Source organism: Mustela nigripes, chromosome 2 (genome assembly GCF_022355385.1).
Source record: "Mustela nigripes isolate SB6536 chromosome 2, MUSNIG.SB6536, whole genome shotgun sequence".
Lineage (NCBI taxonomy): Eukaryota > Metazoa > Chordata > Mammalia > Carnivora > Mustelidae > Mustela > Mustela nigripes.
In genome coordinates, this window is record NC_081558.1 from 5631985 (window position 1) to 5652568 (window position 20584).

Genomic DNA, 20584 nt, shown 5'->3' on the forward strand with positions numbered 1-20584 from the left:
TTTTTTTTTTTTTTTTTTTTTTTTTTTTTTTTTTTTTTTTTGTTCTGAGCTATGTGGCTCAAAGGCGCCCTCTTCTGTCAATGCAGCAAATCGACTTAATTTAGTGCTCTGTTCTGTTGGTGGCGTGAGCATAGGTTGAGAGACGTCCAATTTCATAGTTTTCTTTTGTCTTGAAGAGCCCTACGTTTGCCCCTTCCATTCCTCTTCACCACCAGACTGCCAGTGAGCTCTTTTCTCTTGCTTTTTCCTTTTTCCTTTCCCCAGAAGCTATGCATTTTGAAGATTGTCCTTTTAATCCATTCCTTTTCTGGAATCCATGCTCTGATCTGCTCCAACATCATTGCGGTGTTTTCAGACTTAGGGAGGGCTTCGTCTTTCTAGAACTAGTCCTAGATCAACCTCAGATTACTTTGCTAGTTTCCCATTTTTGTATCTGCTGCACTTTGTCTCCATTGTTCCTGCGGGGAGCACAAGGGTGGGGAGTGGGGGTGGGGGCGGGGGGACTCCTGCTTCACTTCCGTGATCACGTTTCCTCATCATCCTTTTACGTTCTGGCATTCTCTGTGTTCAGGCTATGCCATAGCTTGCTTTCCCCTCTTTTTTTTTTTTTTTTTTTTTTTTTGGTGCTGCTTTGGGAGGAAATATTTGGGAAACCGGTCGATCTCCCCATGGTGGGACACGTTTGAAATTCTTCATAGCTGTTCTGATACAAATGGATAAAGTTGCTAACCCCAAAAGACATGAGTAGGATTGGTAGTGTCTTCCTAGGCTTGCGGAGGACTCCCCATTGAGTCAAACTTATTTGCCAGCCCGAGGATTGACCACTGCTGGAGGAGAGGGGTCTGGCGTGGAGGTGGGATGCGTACAACAGAGATTACGACAACCTGTGAACAACTGTTATTCCTAGACCGAGGAAAGGTTAAGTAAAAGCTAGTAGTTCAGCACTATTTGCAATAGGGAAAAGGAGGAAACAGCCCAAATGCCCATCAACCGATGAATGGATAAACAAAAGCTGGTCTGTTCATATAATGGGATATTATTCTGTACTAAAAAGGAACTAAGTACTGACACCTGCTACAGCATAGATGAACTTGGAAAACATTATGCTCAGGGAGAGAAGCCAGGCACAAAAGGTCACGTATATGAAATGTCCAAAGTAGGCAAATCTTCACAAAGGCAGAAAGCAGATTCACGGGTGCCAGGGGCTGGGGGAGGGCGGGGAGGAGTAAGTGCCCATCGGTCTAGGACTTCCTCTTTCTGGTAATGAACAAGTTCCAGAACTAGAGAGTGGGGATGGTTGCACAACACCGTGAAGACGCTTTAATGCCACGGCATTGTACGCTCGAAAGTGGTAAAAATGGTCGAATATGTGTTATGTGTATTTTACCCCAGTGAGAAGGAAACTGACATTTCGCTTAATCTCTTCTGTTCTGGTCTGTGCATTTGGGGATCTATGAGGAGGCTGGATGCATCACTCGGCATTCTCAAAAGGACAGGTTCCTGCCAGATGTGGAAGAGCAGGGAGGACCTTCTCTTGCCCACCTTCATGGCCCCATGAATGACCTTGTGTCCAAGACCATGCTTCCTGGTAAAATGTCTGTAAGATTCTACTCAAGTTATTGACTATGGATATCATCTACTGGCTATTTGGGAAGATTTTCTTCTCCTGAATTTATCCTCTCTTGTCAAAATCAGATGGAAATTTCTAGACCCCTGTGTGAGCAAAAAGACTAACTTAAAGGGCGTCAGTCTCTATTCCTAACTAAAACTCACATGGCCATCGTTACCATGCTGTTATGGACTGAATATTTGCGACCCCACCCCAGTGCCTATGTTGAGGCCCTAACCTCCAGTGCAGGGTTACTTGGAGGTGGGGGCCCTGGGGAGGTAATTAGGTTGAGATGAGGTCATTAGGATGGGGCCCTTGTCATGGGATTAGAGCCCTCTTAAGAAGAGGAAGAGACAGGGGTGCCTGGGTGGCTCAGTGGGTTAAGCCGCTGCCTTCGGCTCAGGTCATGATCTCAGAGTCCTGGGATCGAGCCCCACATCGGGCTCTCTGCTCAGCAGGGAGCCTGATTCCTCCTCTCTCTTTGCCTGCCTCTGCCTGCTTGTGATCTCTGTCAAATAAATAAATAAAAATCTTTAAAAAAATAATAATAAAAAAATAAATAAATAATAAAACATTTAAAAAAAAAAAAAGAGGAAGAGACACCAGAGCCACCCCCTCTTCCTTGAGAGGCACAGCGAGAAGGCAGCCATCTGCTCGCTAGGAGGAGAACCCTCACCAGGAACCAAATCTGCGAGAACCTTGATTTTGGACTTCTCAGCCTCCAGAACCATGTTGTTTGTAAGCCACCCAGTTTTTTTTTTTTTAAAAAGCCATCCTGTATTTTTTTTAAAGATGTATTTATCTATTTTTTTAAAGATTCTATTTATTTATTTGACAGAGAGATAGAGTGAGAGGTACGCAGAGCGGCAGGCAGAAGGAGAAAAAGAAGCAGGCTCCCCGCTGAGCAGGGAGCCTGATGCGGGGCTCGATCCCAGGACCCTGGAGCCATGACCTGAGCCGAAGGAAGAGGCTTAACAACTGAGCCACCCAGGCGCCCTATTTTTATTTTTTAAAGATGTATTTATTTATTTATTTATATTTTTAAAAGGAGTTATTTATTTGCTTGAGAGAGAGAGAGAACGTGCAAGTGGGGGGGGGAGGGGCAGAGGGAAAGAGGGAGAATCTGAAACCGACTCCTCGCTGAGTCGGGGAGCCTGACGTGGGGCTCGATCTCAAGATCTTGAGATCATGACCTGAGCCAAAAACAAGTCAGAGGCTTAACTGACATCACCACCCAGGCATCCCTGTGGTATTTTTAAAATAGCAGCTTGAACAGACTAAGGCACATGCCTCTCACCCCATTCCTAAAAGCAAGGACTTAGAGTGATCTCCCGGGGGTGGCTCAGGCGGTTAGGCAGCTGCCTTCAGCTCAGGTCACGATCCCAGCGTCGTGGGATCGAGTCCCCAGTAGGACTCTCGGCTCAGTGGGGAGTCTGCTTCTCCCTCCGCCTGCTCTTCTGCTCTCGCTTGGTCTCTCTCTCCTTCTCAAATAAATAAATACAATCTTGAAAAGAAAAGAAAAGCAGTCTCTCCCTGTTCAGAGCTCAGGACTGGCTTTGTCCCTTTCAGTCAAGATGTGTGTATTGTAAGTAAGAGAACACAACACAAACAAGTGTAAACAAATGAACAAATGATTCACGGCCTCAGGTAACTGAAAGTCCTGTTTCAGAGCCCACAGACGCTGCTAAGGACCCCATGCCTTCCCGTCTCTACTTCCGCAGTCTCCATCCCAAGTTCCCAGACGAAGATGGGTTCCATCGTGGTGACAGGTTGGTTCGCCAGAAGGAAACGGGGCTTGCACGAGAAGTTAAATCTAGTTATCAGAAAAGAAATGACCCCCCCACCACCAACCCTCTATTTTTCCTGGGCCTCATCCCAGACTCACTGAATTGGACTCTCTTGGGAGTGGGTTAAGAACATCATATTTCCTTCCACATTTCTTTTTGCTCATATGTGGAATTTAAGAAAAAAAAAAACCCAGATGAACATAGGGGAAGAGGAAGAAAAATAAAATAAGATAGAGACAGAGAGGGAGGCAAACCGTAAGAGACTCTTAACTATAGGGAACAAACTGAGGGTTGCTGGAGGGGAGGGGGAGGGGGAGGGGGATGGGGTCACTGGGGGATGGGCATTAAGGAGGGCACGTGATGCAATGAGCATGGGGTGTTCCATGCAACTGATGAATCACTAAATTCTCCCCCTGAGACTAACATGACACTACACGTGAACTAACTTGAATTTAAATAAAATCCTGAAAGAAAAAAAAAATCTGCATTTTTTTTCAGAATCTGCATTTTTAATAAGTGCCCCCTCCAGGAACATGCAAATGAAAATCACGATGAGCTGTACCTTTACACCCACCAGAATGGCTAGAATAAAAAGAGATAGTAGCAAGTATGGTCAAGGATGTGGAGAAATTGGAACCCTACAAGACACTCCTAAGAGAGCAGGTCTTCAGAATTCTCATCATGAGAAAAAAATGTGTAACGATCTTAACTGTGAAACCAGATTTATTGGGGTGATCGTTCGGCAATATATACGCACGTTGAATCATTATGCTGTATACCTAAAACTAAGACAATGTTATGTGTCAATTACAGCTCCATGAAACTGGAAAAAAAATTTTAAGATTGATTTGTTTTTTACAGAGAGAGAGAGAGAGAGCAAGAGCTGGGGCAGGGGAAGAAGCAGAGGGAGAGACTCACACTGAGTGTGGGGCTGGACTCAGGGCTTGATCTCACAACCCCAAGATCATGAACCTGAGCCGGAACCACGAGTTGGATGCTTAACTGATGGCACCATTCAGGTGTCACTGGAAACGATTTTTTAACAATAAAATAAAATCCATAGCTATCTCATATTGCACCATACAATCACCTGTCAGACGCTCAGTGGTTACCAACCCCAAGCCCGGGGCCAGGATGAAGTTCCTGAGGATCTAGTCATTCGCATTTGAGGAAACTGACCCCTGAGAGAGAGCAGAGCACTGCTGGAGGGCCAGGGAGCCAGGATTGCTCCTCTCCTCCCTCCTCCCCTGCACAGAGAGGTGGGAGAGGCCACCAGACAGCTGGACAGGGAAACCCAGAGGGACCTGAGCCCTGGCTTGCAGCCTCCCTCAGGGACCTGGACCTGGACCAAACCTGCAGTTTGCCCTACCGGTACCCTGCAGGCCGTTTGATCTACCCCAGGGTGGGAGGAGCCAATCAATTCATACACAAAGTAGTTAGAAGAGATCCCCACCAGAGCGGGCATTAAATAAACTTGAGCAATTGTGAATCAGCCCCAACTCCCAAAGTCCTTTCAGAAAGCACCATAATTGAGACCATCAGCAAGCCGACAAGGCAGAGGGGGTTGGTGGTTCCCGGGGCGATGGGGCGATGCCCTAAGTGAAGGAAGCATAACAAATTAGCTCTACTTTCCATGTTTTGGATCTCATGCAAAGCATCCCACATCTTGGCCATGCCACAAGAGGACCAGTCCTCCTGGCTGTCGACCCCAGACTACCCCATGCTCCTTCCTAGAATGCCTGGAAGACCCAGCCCATCTCATCCCGTGCCTCCCTCCAGCCTTTTCCGGTGAGATGTCACTGCCCTACGTCCTGTGTCTCTCCCTGAGTGAAAGCAGTTTCAGAAGTGAGCCTCACAGGGTGAGAAAGAAAAGCTGTGGTCCCGGGAGTCCTGAACAAGGCATTTGGGGACCATGGGTGAGGCTGACCCTGGGTGAGGCTGGCTTGGGGCTCTGGGGTCTAGGGGTGAGCCCAAGGAGGTGCCCCACTCTGGTCTCAGTTTGCACAGACTCTGAGTTGTTTCTCTGCCCACTCAGAGGAGGAAAAGCTGACACCTGCAGGACCACTGTCCCCCTAAAGACTATGGATTCGACCATGAAGTTTCTAGAACTTCACAGGTGCAACAGGGTTAGGGCACGGAGTAGCTACAGATCCTGCCAGACTCCTGGGTCCTGGGAGGCGGGGCCTGGGAACAGGCCTCCCTGGGACGGGTTGATGCAGGAACACGGGTGTGCTGGGGTCGCCCATCTTTCTGTCCCACAGTCAGGCCCACCTGGGGCTGCTGCTCTTCCCTCTCGTGCTCCTCGCTGGCCTTCTGCTGGGCGTTCTTGTCCAAGGTCAGGTGCAGGCCCCCAGGGTCAGGGACTCCCTGGTCTGGTATTTAGCTGCCTGGGTGGGGGGCAGCCCCCCTGAGAGAGATAGGGCTGAAAGCAGAGACGTGGGTCCCTCCAGGCTTTCCTGGCCAGCTGCCCTGTCTGGTGGCCTCTTCCACAGTCCCTCCCCACGCTGCTGCAAGGGAAGGGGCGGGTGAAGGGGAGGCATCAAGTGTCTTCCCCATCAGCAGAGAGGACGAACCAATGAACCAATGACAGAGAAACAATGTCGCTGGGGGCCTAGTGCAGACCATGCATACAGCAGGTGTTTAATAAGTGCAGTTTCTTGTTTTTCTTGGCACAGCCCCCAGAGCACTAGATCTGAAGCAGGAGGTCCAGCAGGAACTGACCCAGCTGAAGGCTGGACTGGGTAACTGGCATTCCCGGGGGGCCAGGCACACCGTAGGTGCTTAATTAAGCCAGTCTCTTGTTCTGAGCTCCCTGCTTCTCCCAGTCTGGAGAGGATGAGGCCGGGACCCCTGAATTCTCCTGGGCCTGGGGGAGGGTAAGAGGTGGGGAGGGCCACCGGGAGTGCAGAATGAAGGACCCCAGCTCTCAAGGGATTGAAAAGCTGGCACACCCAGGGTCAGGGGCATCTTTTTATTATTTTTTAAATATTTTATTTATTTACTTGAGAGAGGAGAGAGAGAGTGAGGGAGCATGAGAGGGGAGAGGGGAGAGGGTCAGAGGGAGAAGCCAACTCCCTGCTGAGCAGGGAGCCCGATGCGGGACTCGATCCCAGGACTCCAGGATCATGACCTGAGCTGAAGGCAGTCACTTAACCAACTGAGCCACCCAGGTGCCCCGGCCAGGGGCATCTTAAGCAGAGTCCCAGCCCTTCCCCACTGGCCCTAACAGCCGGCAGGTGGGCCCCATCCCTGGGGAATGGACATTCTTCCAGAGAAACTTCCTCCTTCTCCAGTCCCCCACAGAACCAACACAACACCAGCACGGCGGGCCAGGACGTGGGGACCCGGCTTGTCACTGTCGGAGGTGCCCCATGAGCTGATGCACCTTTCCAGGGAGCCTGCCTGGCTCCGGGGCCTGCCCCTGGCCGCTGGCCAACGGAACAAGATGGCCAGAGGGGATTTTCTGGATGAGAAGCTGCTGGCTCCGCTTGGAAAGGGGAGGGTGAAGGCTGATGGGAGTCAGGCATCGCGCTTGGAGACGCAAACACCATCTGACACTTGCGCTTCGGGGAGCAGATAACGGAAACAAGCCCATGCGGTGAGCGGGCCCCTATGTAACAATGAGTTCTCCGGAGGGAGGGGGAAGTAAGTCCAGACTTGAAAACCAGTTCCCTGGTCAACGTCCCGCTGCCGCCGCTGTGGCCGATTTCAAGCCATTAACCGGTGCCCCTCAATGTGGAGCTGGAAAGGGACGTGTGGGACCGGCCCTCCGGAACTGGCTTGATTTGGTCCCAGCTCGTTAAACGCAGGCGTGATAAGTTCCAGGAAACACTCTATCAGGTGGGGGTGGAGCTCTGAGACCCTGACCTGAGCTCCCCCTGGGGATCCTTCCCCATGCCCTGGCCCCTAAACCAAGGAGTCTGGGACTTTTCCTGCATTGAGGAACGTGGTGTTCACATACCCGTGTTCAGATAAGATGCCAGGTGCCCCGAATTCCACGTCAGGGCGGCAAGAGCTTGCGGTCCAAGTGAATGCTTTAAAACAGAGTCTTTAATAGAATTTCTGGGGCCTCGAAAGGCCAGTAGATCAGATGGGCATTGAAAAGAGGGTTTGTGGGCGCCTGGGTGGCTCAGTTGGTTAAGCAACTGCCTTCAGCTCAGGTCATGATCCTGGAGTCCCGGGATCGAGTCCCGCATCGGGCTCCCGGCTCCATGGGGAGTCTGCTTCTCCCTCTGACCTTCTCCTCGCTCATGTTGTCTCTCTCTCAAACAAATAAATAAAATCTTAAAAAAAAAAAGAAAAAGAAAAGATGGTTTGTTATAGCCATCAATCCCAAGAGAGGCACGCATAACACGTCACAGGGGCTACACCAGGCAGCACCAGGGCCCCTCAGGACGCAGTGGGCAGGGCACTGTGGGCAGGAGCCTTTACTGAGGTTTTTCCCAGGGGGGAGTGGGCAAGGCAGGGTCCGCTGGCTCAGGACTGGCTGGTGAGAGTAATTCCAGCAGGTTCTCACTGTCCAGTGCCTTGCCCTGGGGTGACTGGGGGGAGAGGGTAACCTTGAGTGTGGGAGCCAGAGAAGGGAGACAGTTGAGGGTGTGGGCTCTGGACTGGCGCTGGCCCCAGGGAGGAGGACTCCTCCCAGAAGTGGTGGGGGCACAATGAGGGAGGCAGGACGCCCCCCGCAAGGTGATTCAGGCACATCTTTGGGTTTTCTGGAACACAAGTGCGTGGGCAGGTGCGAAAGCATCAAGTTAACAGAAGCTATACATACGATTGACACGGCGGGCCGAGGACGTGCGCTCGTGTCCCCGACGGGCTTTGCAGCTTCGGGAAGTGTTGGAATGAAGAAGAACCCACAGCAGTCGGGGGAAGACTAGGGAACTTAGGGGTTACCCCAAATGTGATTTTGGCAAAAGGCCCCCAGTCCCCTGTTCCTGTGGCTAAAGGCTGGTCTCTGTCTCTACCCCTGTAGCCCCAACCCCACCTCTGCTGGTTCTGCAGAACCTCCCCCAGGATTCCTTGCCCTGGTCTGTGGGTGTGGAAACCTTGACAAAGCTCTAGGACTGGTCCCCTTCGGATTCCTCATCCCCTATGGGTTCAGTTCTGTCCTTCCTGTGATGGCGTGAGGTTCCCCCAGCTCGGAGGTTGTAGTTCTGGGCACCCTGCCCTTTGGGGCTTCATAAAGGGGCCGGGCATGGGATACAATCAGGGCTCGTGTGTTCCGTTGGTCTGTTCTCTCTTCCCTGCCAAGATCACAGTTCGGCTGGCTTTGTGTGACTGCCACGTCCCCTGGAGCTTTATCACATCCTTGCATACCTTCTGTCCCCTCAATGTCCCCTCAGTGTCCACCTGCCATTACCCGCGCCCTTGACGGAGGGCTTTCTCTGGTTGCTGGAGCTCATCCCAAAGGCTAGAAGGATCAGGGAATGAATGCCGGTGGGCAATGAGCAGGAGTTGGGGGATAGGTCCCCCAGCTCCCTCCACCCTCCTCCCTCGGTGACCTAGTGGATGGCGGGGCGGGGGTGTTGGTTGCCCAGATGCCCTTTCAAGGAAAGGAAAGACATGATGCCCCAGCTGCCTAGACGTTCACTGGCAGACTGGCGTCAGCTCTCCACTCCTCTGGGGACACTCACTGCAGAGAGCTGCCTCACTCACAGCCATGGCCCTTCATGCTCTGCCCCTTCATGCTCACACTGCTGCAGGGGGACAAAAGTCTGGCCATGTGGGTGAGCTCAACGTAGGGCCCTTTCTGGTTTCCAGCACTCCTGTGGGCAGGGTCAGCCGAGGCTGTTGTCGGACCTGCTTGGCTCAACTTCTCCCTCTGGGCAGTTCTGCTTCCTTCTTGTGGTATAATTAAAAAAAAAAAAAAGAGAGAGAGAGAGAGAGAGAGAGAGATCTAGTCTTTGTCCCCAGTTCCGAATAAAACGGAGTGCCATCCCGAGTTCTGTGAGCCGTTATAGCAAATGACCTAAACCCGAAAGGGGCTATGGGAACCCCCAAATTTGAAGTCAACCAGGCAGAAGTGTGGGTAGCCGGCACCCTGCTTGCAGCTGGTGGAGGGTGTCGGAACTGGAGAATTGCCTGGTGTGAAATCTGACACACACTTCCCCTCCCTTCCACAGGGGCTGCTCCCCAAGATCGCTCCCTCATAAATAACATGAGGCTGCACCCAGTTCCAACGTAGGGTGTGAGGTTGGTCCTTCCTCAGACATTCAAGCAACCCTCTGACCCCAGCTGGGTGTCCTACCTGGAGTCAGTGCCAGACCCCACAGGTCAGGGGTTTGGTCCTACAGGACTGCCTCCCCGCTTCCAACACCAAGCTCAAGTCCAGGATGTCCGCTGCACTTCCAACCGACGGGCTATAGATCATAGATTGGAAGTGTATTCGATTGCCGGTTTATTACAGAAGGATACACCTCGGGGCGCCTGGGTGGCTCAGTCATTAAGCCTCTGCCGTCAGCTCAGGTCACGATCTCAGGGTCGTGGGATTGAGACCCACATCCGGCTCTCTGCTCAGCAGGGAGCCTGCTTCCCCCACCCCCTCTGCCTGCCTCTCTGCCTACTTGTGATCTCTGTCTGTCAAATAAATAAATAAATCTTTAAAAAAGTCTTTTTATTTTGTTGTGCGGCACTATTTTATTTCAAGTTTTTATTTAAATTCTAGTGAACATATGTGGCAAAATTGGCTTCAGGTGTGGAATTTGGTGATTCATCTCCTACCTACAACACCCAGCCAGGGCTCATCCCAAGTGCCCTCCTTAATGCCCATCCCCCCCCCAGCCCACCGCCCCCCCCATCTCCCCTCCAGCAACCTTCAGTTTGCTCTCTACCAGTACAAGTCTCTCATGGCGGCATCTGAATGGCTCAGTCGGTTAAACGTCCGACTCTTGATCTCACTTCAAGTCTTGATCTCAGGGTCGTGAGTTCAGGCCCCTCATTAGGTTCTACCCTGGGCATGGAGCTTATTTAAAAAAAAAAAAAGAAAGAAAGAAAGCCAGGAGCTCATCACGAGCCATCCGTCCTCACCCATGGAGTGTACAACACGGAGAGAAAGCTAATGTCAGCTGTGGACCCTGGGTGACCATGACGTCTCCGCGTGGGTTCATTGATTGTGACAAAGGTGCCCCCCAGCACAGAATGTTGTTAATGGGGGCATCTGTGTGCCTTTCTGGTTTTCCTTACAGAGTGATTCCAGTTAGTAAGTGTGGAAGGAGTGAAGGAATTAGGAGATCTCCGTAGGGCGCCCTGGTGGTAATCATTGAGGGCAAGACCCACAGACCCGCGCTTGCAATGAACAAGTGTGACTTTAACGAGAGAAACAGGATATTTGCACAGCCTCAACTTTGTATTATCTCCCCCTGAAAGAGAGTTATTAATTACCGCGGTGGTTTTAACACATGTTCACACATTTTCAATAGTGCTCCCTGTGGGAAGAGGGAATTAATTCTCTTCCTCCTGGAGTGCGGCCGACTCTGTGACTCACTTCATAGGACGAGAGCAGTGTTTATCAACTTTTTTTTTTTTAATTGTCCCCTCCCCAGTAGCCTTTTAAGCATTTCTGCTCATTGGCCCCTCATATCAAATACTAAGGAGTAAGAGTTTGTTGGTTAGGGCTGAACGAAGGCATTGGAACACCAAAGATTTTCTGTTTTTGTTTTTTGTCCTCTTGAGGCTCTGCCAACCCTGTTGATGATGCAAGGCATAGAGTATGCAAAGGGAAAGACAATGACTGAACAGGGGAGGGGCTTGGCGAAGGCCACCTTGACCGAGGCTGACCTTCACCCCATTGGCGGTGATCACTGGCATTCGATGTGTCCTCCTCTCCGATGTGATGTGCTGAGAAGAGCATTTCTCCTGTGCGGTATTCTTCTCTTCAAATCTATCACCTTAATCTAATCCTAAGAAAACAGCAGAGGGACGCCTGGGTGGCTCAGCTGGTTAAGCGTCCGCCTTAACCAGGGTCCCAGGACCCTGGGATCGAGTCCCGCATTGGGCTCCTTGCTCAGCGGGGAACCTGCTTCTCCCTCTGCCTCCACCTGCCACTCCCACTCTCGGGAGCGCTCTCTCTCCCTTTCTCTCTCTCTCTGACAAATTAATTAATTAAAAAGGAGGAGGAGAGGACACAGACGTGCACGGAGGGATGACCCTGTGGGACATGGCGTCTCCATGCCAGGAGACACACCTCAGAGGGAACTAAATCTGCCAACAGCTCGATCTCAGTCTGCCAGCCTCCTGGGGTGCGAGACAATACGCTTCTGGTGTGCAAGCTGCCCCGTCTGCGGTCCTTTGTCACACCAGTCCTGGGAAGCTAACGCAACACCCAAGTGTCATGTGGGATCCCGGATGCCATCCAGCGACAAAAAGGACATCAGTGGGAAAATGTAAAATATAAATGAAGTCGATCATTTCATTAATAGTATTGTACCAATCTTCCTTTCCTCTTTTTGACAAGCGTATGATGGTCATGTCAGATGTTAACATGAGAGAAAGTTGCGTGAAGGGTAGGCAGGACGCCCCGGACCACCGCTGTAATTCATCTGTAAATCTAAAATTATTTCAAAGTAAAAATTTTGGGAAAAAAAATCCCTAAAACACTCTATTTAGGATTCCACTTCTGGGAGGTCCCTGGAGGAGTCCCGTCCACAGAGGCAGAAGGTAGATGGTGGGAGCCGGGGGTGGGGTGGAGGGAGTCCGTGCTTCATGGGGACAGAGTCTCAGTCTGGGAAGATGGGAAGTTCTGGAAATGGGGGGGGGGTGTCTTTGCACAACGGTGTGAGTGTGCTTCGTGCCACGGAGCTGTGCACTTAGAGACGTTAGGATGGTGAATTTCATGTTGTGTATGTTGCCACAATAAAACAACTCTATCAAAAATCTATGTAGGATCTTTATTAGGTGATATTGAATTTATAAGTTAACTTGGGAAAAATTAATGTTTAAGGTTTTTTTTTTTTAAAGATTTTTATTTATTTATTTGACAGATAGAGATCACAAGTAGGCAGAGAGGCAGGCAGAGAGAGAGGGGGAAGCAGGTTCCCTGCTGAGCTGAGAGCCTGATGTGGGGCTTGATCCCCAGACCCTAGGATCAAGACCTGAGCCGAAAGCAGAGGCTTTAACCCACTAAGCCACCCAGGCGCCCCTCAAGAGTTTTTGTTATCTTGGGAAGAGGATATGTTTCCTCTCCCTTGTTCCTTTTTATTTCTTTTTTAATTTTTATTTTTTAAAGGTTTTTTAATGGAGCGACTGGGTGGCTCAGTCGTTAAGCATCTACCTTTGGCTCAGGTCAGGATCGTTGAGTCCTGGGATCGAGCCCCGCATCGGGCTCCCTGCTCATTAGGGAGCCTGCTTCTCCCTCTCCCACTCCCCCTGCTTGTATTCTCTCTCTTGTGGTCTCTCTCTCTCTCCCCCTGTCAAATATATAAATAAAATCTTTTTTAAAAAAGATTATTTACTTATTTATTTGAGAGAGAGAGAGAGCATGAACGGGGGTAAGGGGTAGGGCAGAGGGAGAGGGAAAAGCAGACTCCCCACTGAACAGGGAGCCTGACATGGGGCTTAATCTCGGGACCCTGGGATCAGGACCCGAGCCAAAGGCAGACGCTTAACTGACTAAGCCACCCAGGTGCCCTCTTCAGAGATCAATGCTTCACTCTTTAGTGAAGTTAAATCCCTAGAACTTTCTAGATAATCATGGTAGTGAAATACTGTCAACCTTGACTCTTCCTTTCCAATCTTTCTTTTTATTTTCTTATCGAATTGGCAAAATAGCAAGAGGGACATCTTTATTTTGTTCTTAATTTTATAAAAAACGGTTCTCAGAATTCACTCTTACAGAAGACAGTTCTGTGGGTTCCGGAAATTGCTGCTTATCAAATTAAGGAAGTTTTATCCTGTTCTTTGTTTACCAAGCGTTTGTTTTCTTGTGTTTGTCTTTGTTTTTTTGTTTTAATGAAGAATGAGTGTTGACTAGACATATCTTTTAGTGTGGAGGAGGCAAAAAATACATTGTAGAAGGAGCCAGAACATGTGGTACCAGTCACATAAAGCTTCTGGATGAGTAAAACCACCCAACAATACATTATATAAATTCGTCTGTAAAATTGGTTTAACATAGCAAAGACCAAGTTTGAAAGGGCAGTTACCTTGGGGAAGAAAAGAGTGAAGACCTGAGAAAGTACATGGGATTGTCAGCTATAACTTTTTTTTCCACTGAAAAGTTTGTCTTGGCTTTTGGATAGACACAGGAATTCATCAGCCATGGAGGGCAATCCCATCATACTTCTGCTGGAGCCAGCGCCGGGCCTCCTCTTTGCTGATTCCGCATCTGGCCGCCGTGCAGCCCATCCTGCCCCTCTTGTGTGATCTTGTCTGATGCTGAAGCCTGGACTAGTCGGCACTGCACGGGAGTCCAGGTTGCACACACACCCATGCTTGCATCATATCTGATCCCCAGATCAATGTGCTCCTGGATCCCAAAACCAAAATTTCCAGGATCAAAAAAGCTATTTTTTCTTAACTCATACTCTTGCAGCCCTAGACCTCTGTCCGGGATTCCTTTCATTTTGGCTCCACAGGCGGCCGTCGGTTCATCTCTCCTGCTGCCAAAGGTTCTGACGGCATATCTAGCTCTGGGGAACACCGGGGGCTGGCCTCTGCATGGCTCCAGCAGTCTGGCTCTCCCCCACACAGATGCTGAGACAGAGCTTACAGATGCAAGGATCCCCCATGGGGTTCTCCTTTTCACCTTGATCCCCATGGTGGAGAACAAGAAGAGAAAGTACAATTTATTTCCTTTTAAGAGGATCTGAAATATGTAAAGAAGTCAAAACTTGGTAAAGCTGAGAGGAAATCATGTGGGTTTCCACCTTTTTATATTTCTGCGTAACTTTGTGTGTGCTTGACTTTTTTTCCATGATAAAAAAGCAAAGCCCAAACTTACAGCAACAACCAATGCATAACATACCCTTTGCAATGACCTAGGTTCCCTGGTAGGTAGTGAGCTTCCTGTCTCTGGAGAAAATCAAAACCACAGAGTGTTCTTAACCTTGAAGCTGAATCCCTTTAACTTCTGCCTTCTTCCCACCCCTTGTCTCTGCTATTCAAGTCCTTGTGGGACTTGTCCCCAGCTGACACTCCGGCCCCAGACTACTGCCCCGGAGTTAGTCTCAGCCTCTCCAAGAATCCCACCCCCAAGCTCTGCATATGCTACCATCACAGTGGGAACACTCTCTAATACACCCGTCTCCTCCAGAAAGAAAATTAAAAAATAAAAGAAACTGACTCTGCCCAGGGCCCAGGCATCGCCTCCTCCAGGAGGCCCTCCCAGATCCTCTAGGCTGAGTCAGATACCTCCAGAGGTTTTCATACCCCCTGTGCTTCCTAGACTCATTGCGTGTTTTTCAAACCCTTGGCCCCATGTTTTGGCCTCCCAGAAGTGGGTCTCTCCTTCTCTGCTCGGGGCTAGGACTATTGGTGGAAGGTCTGTGGCCATCCTCATGCCAGGGACCTCTGTTCGCTTTTCCTAATTCCCCTTCCAGTGAATTCTGGGCATGGGGCAGGGCTGGACAGCCTGCCCTGACTCCCCAAGGCAGCTTCAGCCACAGGCTGAAGAGACCCACCTTCCTGCCTCTTTGCCTCTGCCTGGCAGACCCTTTCTTTTCCTGCCAACAGCAGCCAAGTCCTCCATGAGCACTTTCAATGCTATCACTTCCAGAAAACCACTGCTGCTCCTCCAAATGCACTCACTGTTACTCCCTCCATAAGCGCTGATGAATCAATGCCACCTACGTCCTTTCCCAAGAGCACATTCTGATGAGGTTGTGCAATCCTTGTGGCTTTTTTTTTCCTGTTTCCTCCCACTGAACCCACGCCCCTCCTGAATACTGCTGTCTTAGAGAGCCCCAGAAGAAGGGTGTGCCCTCCCAGAAAGATCCTGCTGCTAAGTCAGCTGTGTATCTGTTGGTGTGGGCTCCATTTCTGATGATGAAGGCAAGATGGGTCTTGTGTCTTGGAACCAGGAGACTTCTAGGAAGAGGAGCAGGACCCTCCTGTTATTTGGAAAATAATATTTCTCAGCCCTGAGTTGTCCCCTGAGCCCCACTGACTTTTAAGGTCTGACTTCCCCTCTCTCTCCCACAGGCATCTACTCTGATGTTTGTGATACACATTCTTAAATATATGCACTTGAGTGTGGTTGCATGTGATTCTCATAAATGTCATAGCACCAAGGGTGGTAAGTGCTGCTTCTTGAGACTCTAGGTTATTGAGATCAAGACACTAGATCTTTTTTTTTTTTCCAGATTTTATTTATTTACGGAGAAGCAGGCACTCCACTGAGTACGGATCCCAATGACGGGCTCGATCCCAGGATCCTGAGATCATGACCTGAGCCAAAGGCAGACACTTAACCAAGTGAGCCACCCAGGTGCCCCTAGACACTAGATCTTCCCACTAGTTCATTTCAGAGTTGTGTAGCCAGACAGTTTTACTTAGTGATGAGCCTTGAAAACCACGGTATGGAAAATGGAAAGACTAGCCATCCCCTGGGAGGCACCTGCATCTGTTCTGGGTAATACGTACCGAACTTCCGTGAATTAATAAGAAAAAACAAACCACTTCTTCGAAAAAGATGGATACAACCTATTTACAGGAAAGCAAACCGGAAGAATGAATCAGCATGCAATAGATACTCAAAATCTCCGGAGAAACATGACCTGAGTTACAACAAAATTCAGTGAGAAGTAGTCAAAGTAGTTTAAAGACTTTTTTTCACAAAAGGGGAAAAAAGAAAGGAGACTGAACATGAAGGAATTAAGCATTTCGCTTCTTGATAAATTAGTTTTAGAAAACACACATGGTTGGGGGGGGGTCCCTGGGTGGCACGGTTTAAGTGTCTGACTCTTGATTTCAGCTCAGGTCATGATCTCAGGGTGGTGAGATGGAGCCCCCCATCAGGGTCACACTCAGCACGGAGTCTGCTTAAGACTGTTTCTCCTTCTGCTCCTCCCCTGGCTCTCTATCTCTCAAATAAATAAATCCTCAATAAAAATGTATTTCTTTGGGGGCGCCTGGGTGGCTCAGTGGATTAAGCTGCTGCCTTCGGCTCAGGTCATGATCCCAGGGTCCTGGGATCGAGCCCTGCATCAGGCTCTCTGCTCAGCAGGGAGCCTGTTTCCTCCTCTCTCTCTCTGCCTGCCTCTCTGCCTACTTCTGATCTCTCTCTCTGTCAAATAAAATAAATAAATATATTTCTTTGAGAGAGAGCAAGAGAGAGCATGAGCGGGGTGAGGGACAGAGGGAGAAGCAGACTCCCTGCTGAGCAGGGAGCTCCATGCTTGGCTCGATCCCGAGACCTCGGAATCTTGACCTTAGCCAAAGGCAGACACTTACTGACTGAGATTAAAACAAAACAAAACAAAACAAAAACAGGGGCATCTGGTTGACTCAGTCAATGGAGCATGTGACCCTTGATCTTAAGGTTGTAGGTTTTAGCCTCACATGGGGTGAGGAGACTACTTAAAAACAAAAAAATTTATGTCTTTTTATGGGTGCCTGGGTGGCTCAGTGGGTTAAGCCGCTGCCTTCGGCTTGGGTCATGATCTCAGGGTCCTGGGATCGAGTCCCGCATCGGGCTCTCTGCTCAGTGGGGAGCCTGCTTCCTCCTCTCTCTCTCTGCCTGCCTCTCTGCCTACTTGTGATCTCTCTCTCTGTCAAATAAATAAATAAAATCTTTAATATATATATATATATATATATATATATATATATATATATATATATCTTTTTAAAAATAAGACAAAAGCTGAGTGCCTGGCTGGCTCAGTTGGTTGAGTGACTGCCTTCAGCTCAGGTCATGATCCTAGAGTCCCAGGATCAAGTCCCACATCAGGCTTCCTACGCAGCGGGGGGGCTCTGCTTCTCCCTCTGACCTTCCTCTCTCTCTCTCATTCTCTCTCTCTCAAATAAATAAATTTTTTAAAAATAATAAGACAAAAGTATAGAGGAGTGGGGACTTTTTTTTTTTAACGAAGGGTGAAATAATTGAAGACAAAAAATAGCAACAGTGAATTTAACTGTTTTAAGCAAATTTTAAGTGCTTTTAAACACATCAATGCACATGAGCTTGTAACAGTCCAATGAGGTAGGAAGAAATATTACAGACTGGGAACCAGGCGGTAGGGAGGTTCCTCCTAAGATTAGACAGCTTGGCAGGGGGTGGGGAAATTAGACAGTTCGGGAATGGGATCGCTGGGGTTTCAACACAGGGCGTTCGACTCCCATTTGGAAAACAATACCAAGTATTTAAACCAAAAATAGCAGAAAGAATAAATAAAACCCATATTTGAGAAAAAGACTACTGAACAGTACATACCTGAGATAAGTCTGGAAGGAGAAAGAAGATACAGGAAAAATAGAGCCACAATGAGAATAACGGTAAGGAAAACAGAATGTGTGCTATAAAATTAAAGATCTGGGAGAAATAGCTTCTTAACAAAGCATGACCCAAATAAAAGCAGAAATTTGTAAAATGCAGCTTAATGTATTGATCCTTCTTTGGTTGCCTTTTTTTTTTTTAAAGCAGGCTCCATGTCCAACGTGGGGCTTGAACTCACGACCCTGAGATCAAGAGTGGCAAGCTCCACCAACTGAGCCAGCCAGGTGCCCCTGTTGTTTGTTTTCTTCATATTTTGACTAAGAAATTCTTCCCACTTGGGGTTTTTCTCCCCAAAATTTCACGTTTCAAATATTTAGGTTTCGACCCACCTGGGCAGGGACTGGCTGTCTTACTCACCATTAAGTGGCCAGGACCGTCAACGGAGCCCAGCACACAGCAGGTCCTCAAATCTCTGTTAAATGAATTGATGAGAGGCCGCTGTGTGGGAGACCTAAGAGCATGAGTCGCAGGGCTGAGGGGGTGTCTGGCCACATGTTTGTGGAGGGACTAGAATCTTCATCCTGCAAAGAAACATAGCCTTGGCCTGTGGACCCAGAAGGAGGTCTGCATCATTCGTTGGTGCGACCGTGGACACCAGTCTTCAGCAGCGCCACTGTATGTTTGGGGGAGGAACTGCAGGAGGGGACAGATAAGACCAAGTTTCCAGTTGATGGGGGAAGCCGGTCTGTTCCCTCTCCTCGGACATTTGGTTTTTAGGGCTCCTAAAGATTCTTGGACAATTCAAGAGAGAAGAGAGAGAATCTGGGATGCCTGTTCATAAATAAAGGGAGGAAGCCACTAATGAGGGGCGCCTGGGTGGCTCAGTTGGTTAAGCAACTGCTTTGGCTCTGGTCATGATCCCAAGGTCCTGGGATGGAGCCCTGGTCCAGCTCTCTGATTGGCAAGGCACCTGCTTCTCCCTCTCCCCCTGCTTGTGTGCTCTCCCGCCAACCCCGGTCAAGTTAAACAAGTAAGATCTTTAAAAAAAAAAAAAAAAAAAAAGAGTGTGAGTTCAAACTCCACACTGGGCTCCATACTGGGTGTGGTGCCTACTTAAAAAGGGGGGAGGGGCGCCTGGGTGGCTCAGTGGGTTGATGCCTCTGCCTTCGGCTCAGGTCATGATCTCAGGGTCGTGGGATTGAGCCCCGCATCGTGCTCTCTGCTTAGCGGGGAGCCTGCTTCCCACCCCCTCTCTGCCTGCCTCTCTGCCTACTTGTGATTTCTGTCTGTCAAATAAATAAACAAAATCTTTCTTTTTTAAAAAGCCACTAATTAGAAAAAGAAATGAATTTATGGAACAATCCATTCTCGTGATGTGGTAACTGGAATTCTCGGTTTAATGTCTGACTTCCGTGAGAGCCAGATTTCAGCTTCAAGTTCTTCACTGTATTCACAGCTTCTAGGACCATGTCTGGCACCTACGAGTCATTAAATGGTTGTTTGTGAAATCAGTGAGAGTAACTGTGAGTTAATCCTTGCTCACCGCCCATCAGCCACATTCCGCTCACATGCCGGCATGTTCTCATCTCCGCTGGGCTCCCTCTGGCTGGCACGTGCTCCTTCCAGCATGGTCAGGGATAATCCCTTGCTTCATCTGGATCTCTGCTTAAAGGTTTCCCCTCCCTTCCTTCCTTTCTGGTTCTTTTGAAACAAGGGTTCACATACCACGTCATTCACCCTTACCATTCAATGTTTTTTTTATAGCCACACAACATGCATCCATCACCCCAACCAATGTAAGAACATTTCATAAGAGGCACTTGGGTGGCTCAGTTGGTTAAGCAACTGCCTTCGGCTCAGGTCATGATCCTGGAGTCCCAGGATCGGGTCCCGCATTGGGGGGTCCCTGCTCCCGCAGGGAGCCTGCTTCTCCTCTGCCCCTCCCCCCTCTCATGCTCTCTCTCTTGCTCTCTCACTCTCTCAAATAAATAAATAAATCTTAAAAAACAAGAATATTCCATAACCCCAAAGAGAAACTCCCTACTCCTAACCATCACCAGTTTCTACCATCAGTCCCAGCCCCTGGCAACTGTGAATCTGGTTTCTGCCTCAATAGATTTACCTATTCTGGACATTTCCTATAAATGGAGTCATACAATCTGTGGTCTTTTGTGTCTGGCTTCTTTCATTTAGCATCATGTTTTCAAGGTTTGTCACATTCCAGCACCTAACAATGCTTCATTCCTTTTTTTTTGCTTTTTTAAGGATTTTACTTATTTGAGAAAGAGACCACAAGGAGGAACAGAGGGAGAGAAACAAGCAGACTCAGCACTGAGCTTGGAGCCCCAACTTCCCTGAGAGTCTGACCTGAGCCAAAATCATTCCAATTCTAGTGTATGTTCTGCCAAAGCAAGCACTGACCTGAGCCAAAATCAAGAGTCAGACGCTTAATCAACCGGTCCACACAGATGTACCCATGCTCCATTCCTTTTCACAGCCAAATACTATTCCATTGAATGGATATACCACATTCTATCGACCCATTCACCAGTGGGTGGACATTTGGTTCAGTCCCGCTTTTGAGCTATTATGAATCATGCTGTTGTGAACATTCATGCTTGAGCTTTTGTGTGGGTTTGTTGTCCATTCTCTTAGATAGATACCTAGGAGTGGAACTGCTGGGTCACGTGGCCATTCAAGGTTGGACGGTTTGAGGAACCGCCACACTGTTTTCCAAAGAAATGCTGCTTATTCAGAAAGGCCCTTCCTGATCATCCTACCTAAAATGGCAGCCCCCCAATCACATCTCCTTCC

The 20584-nt window shown here is 49.0% G+C and overlaps 1 pseudogene; it reads right to left on the minus strand.

Annotated features, from left to right (window-relative positions):
• Positions 1–13647: 13647 nt before the first annotated feature.
• Positions 13648–14141, minus strand: LOC132009601 (large ribosomal subunit protein uL5-like; annotated as a pseudogene).
• Between the last annotated feature and the right edge of the window lie 6443 nt (positions 14142–20584).